The sequence below is a fragment of the Poecilia reticulata genome, linkage group LG17 (genome assembly GCF_000633615.1).
Source record: "Poecilia reticulata strain Guanapo linkage group LG17, Guppy_female_1.0+MT, whole genome shotgun sequence".
NCBI classification, from domain to species: domain Eukaryota; kingdom Metazoa; phylum Chordata; class Actinopteri; order Cyprinodontiformes; family Poeciliidae; genus Poecilia; species Poecilia reticulata.
Genome location: NC_024347.1, coordinates 10,571,567 through 10,575,287, shown reverse-complemented (window position 1 = coordinate 10,575,287; position 3,721 = coordinate 10,571,567). Strand labels below are relative to the sequence as shown.

Sequence of the window (3,721 nt, the reverse complement as noted above, 5' to 3'; positions counted from 1 at the left end):
ATGGTGATTCTGATCCTGATGAGTCTTTTGATATGTTTGGATTCTGGCTTTTTTTCAGTAGCTGAATAACATGATTTGCCCAGTCGTCTTTGGGGTTGGAGCAAATGGTCTTTCCGCCCACTGTCCGAAACCTGAAAATGATTTTTGGTTAAAATCATTATCATTCAGTTTTATCGTTGTTTCACATTATAAATGTAAGATTACACTGAGAATAACGCATCTTTCAGCCTGTTTTGCAAAAATGTTGTTCCTGTGACGATTGTGAGATTAAATGAAATGCACATAGTGCATTAAACAAAATGCAAAGGTAAAAACAAATCTGCTACACATCAGAAATAAAAAAAAAATAAAAAAAGAGTCATTTGCACTCTGATTAACAAACAAAGATGTTGTAATGAAATCAGATGTAACTGATAGTTTAAAACAATGCAAAAAACATCAACTACTTACACAATTGCTCTAAAGAGACAGTTGCCGTCATCATCCTGAATGGTGTATTCCTTAATTTTAGAATGATGGACTCTTGTTTTGGAGAGCACAACACAATCGCAGTCAGCTAAAAAGGTAAAACAGAGACATATTTTAAGTATCATTATATTCAAACCACTTAATCAATGACTTMTGATATGTTTTTCCTCTCACTTACTTGCTCGGACCATGTTCACCCGTGTTGTGAAACAGAAAAGAGAAGTTAAAATCAGGCTRAACTGCATCTTCAGGATAAATATTTGCTCTTAAATGTGTAGCTGTTGAGTCCTTCAGTCAACACAGTTCAGTAAACAATCTCCCTGCCGAAATGTGTACAACAGCAGAGAATCCAATGAGTCTTGTTCAGGCGACAGACACGTGGTGTTCTTCTCTCAAGCAGCAGGGTGCTTTCACTCTTCTGTGACGATGAGTTTTGATCTCAGATCTTCTTATACTACAAGCCCCTTTCCCTCCTACGTAGTTGTTTCCCCCACGACCAGAGAGAGTTGTCACAGCAGCCGCATTGCGGGTAGAGGAAACATCTTTGTCACTGACAGATGAACTTAATGTGAATCATTCCATTTACCACCGCCCTGCCCACACGGCACTAAACTTAAGCCTAAACATTCCTATATCTACACGCTATATAGACAAATTATCATAATTTTCCATCACACTCACTCTGAAGATCTTGATCTGCCTCACATTTTTAATTCACACACTTTTTGAATCCTTCTCTTTCCCCTTATGCACAAAACCATCTTACTTTTATTTACCCCATGTCACAATTTTTTTTAGGGTTTTTCTTATACRTTGCTAACTATGGCGATCTACCTTCTCACCGGACAAAGAGAACTCATCTGAACTCATGCAGTAGACTCTCTCAGTTAGACAAAGTTCATGTGTTCATGTAATTTAAGTCTGTCAGTCAAAATAGAATCGACCCAGACATGTGTTGTTCAATCAGTTGTTTGAGCTTTTCTTACTTGTAAGGGTTTTGTTAACTGCACTGTATTAGAAGAGAAGGTTTTCTTAGACTCCATCTTAAGATGTAAGCAGTTGTGAAATATTATTCCAACATAAAAGGTTTTTTGAGATATTAGCATCTTTTATTCTTGTTTTCATTTTTAGAAAAAGTGAGAATCTCTGGTTTTCCGTTGTCGCCCATCATCCTAAACCATAGTTTTGACCCTTTCCACTCATCCTCCTTGACCCTTCTGTGTAGTCATCTAGCTAAACTGTTTGACTTCTACAATTTTTGATATACTTACTGTCAACTGGAGTACTCTACATAAAAATATGAGCTACAAAACTCTTTCTGAASCTAAATCCACATGGAGAAGAACATTTGTGTAAACTGATTAAGAAAGAATGTGAGTGCAAAACACAGGATGAAGCATTACATATGTAAACATTGAAACATAAAGCCAGCATTTTTCCACTCTGGGACCCAGATTAGAATTTTTTTTATTTTGTCATTTTAATTTGCCTTACAAATAAAAATGATTCTAACTCATGCATTAGCTCATCCCCTCTCCCGTATGATCAAACATTGTTATGGTCATGGTCCTTTCATGAACATCACAACTTAACACTTATACAATMCAAGTCACTCAARGTTRTGTTCCAACTTTCTTCTTAACTGTTCACACAGTGTGCATTTCTTCTTTTTTTTAAGGTTTTRTTGGCTCTAGTTGTCTTCTGTTTGAAAGTACTTCGACAGGAAACATGGTAATGAGAGGGGGAAGACATGCGGCAAATGTATCGAAACTGTGACCACCACCACGAGGACTAAGGCCTCAATACGTGGGTCGTGCTTTGGCCCTGCGYCACCACAGCAMACATACTGAGGCACAATCTGGAACATAGAAACCAATAATTAAGCTAATTGTCTTCATAAGCAATTCTAAAGAATATCTTATTGAATTAATTGGGGTTTGCACCATGCAAATGCACGGCAGGCACATATTGTTCTACACYCAACTTAGCAGGCTTATTRGGACCTGCTAAAGCCATGCATAGGAGAGCAGTGATACTGACTGTACTTAAGTTAAMCTAAGCATTTTAGATAACTTTACTTTGTACACTAATGTWAGCATACTGAATAGAGTAATATTTTTGTTAGTCAACAGGCTAGCTATAACCCTCATCCTGCWGATAGTACCAAGATGCTAGTGACTCAATATGCTAATGATAGCCCTCATGCTAACATTAGCCAAGTACCTAAAATAAGAATTTTGCTCATTTAAAAAAAAAAAAATTATTATCTATGTTAATCATACTGAAATGAGAGAGTCAATGTAAGTCAACATGCTGGTGATAACCCACATTCTACTGACATTACTTAAGCTAACTTTAGTATTTTGCATAATTTTAGCATATTTTGCATAATTTTAGCATAGACTAATGTTGTCCAAATATTAGTCAACATAATAATGGTAATATTACTCCCCATGCTATTGACAAAATTTTAGTTCACCTTAGCATTGTTACCAAGTTTCAGCATCTGAACACTGGATTCCAATGAACAGACTTACTTTGGCAGGCCCCTTTTAAATTTCTTCAGAAATTTTCTAGTTTAATTTTTTTTTCTTCTTAAATACAGATTTATTAAGAAGAAAATACATACATTTTTACATGTAGACAGCTGGTCTGAAAACACAGGAAGAGTTAAATGCGTAGTTGGGAAAAAAATGCAAACAAAATATGGACATAAGAAATATCAAATATTGCCACTATTCATCCTCAAAAATCTTATGTGTTCATGAGCTGCAACACATGAAACCCACAGTATTTAAAMATTGCATGTTATATTTCTTGGAAGAAACTTTGTTAACAGCATTCACTTTGATTTCTTTGTACATCTTCTCTGCCATTTCTTTATTTTCCTCCTTTTTTTGTTTTTTCCTGGTCGTTTCGTTCAGGGGGATGCTTTTCTTTTCATGGATGTTGCCAGTATACGGTCATATAGAGGACCAGAGCTACCAGCTATGATGATGCTGCTGTTGGATTGATTTGGAGTTGCCTGGGCAGATATTGAGGTTAAAGTTGTTGATGATGGCGTTGAGGATGGTGCTATTGAGAAGGTTGATATTTTGGTTGATGGTGCTAATGTTGGTTCTGATGTTGTTTATAGTGATGTTGGTTTTGATGGCGACTGTAATCCAGGTGTTTATATTTTTTAATTCTGTCTCATCTCCAATAATATATATATTATTGKATGACTTCTTTAAATGTTTTATTAATTTTCTTT

General features: G+C 35.7%; 1 long non-coding RNA gene across 1 annotated transcript; it reads right to left on the bottom strand.

Annotated features, from left to right (window-relative positions):
• Positions 1–6: 6 nt before the first annotated feature.
• LOC108167082 (uncharacterized) lies at positions 7–2,843 on the bottom strand. Its single transcript, XR_001777473.1, has 3 exons — positions 647–2,843; positions 451–556; positions 7–131 (listed from the first exon to the last, which is right to left on the bottom strand). It is a non-coding gene; the product is annotated as an uncharacterized LOC108167082 (long non-coding RNA).
• Between the last annotated feature and the right edge of the window lie 878 nt (positions 2,844–3,721).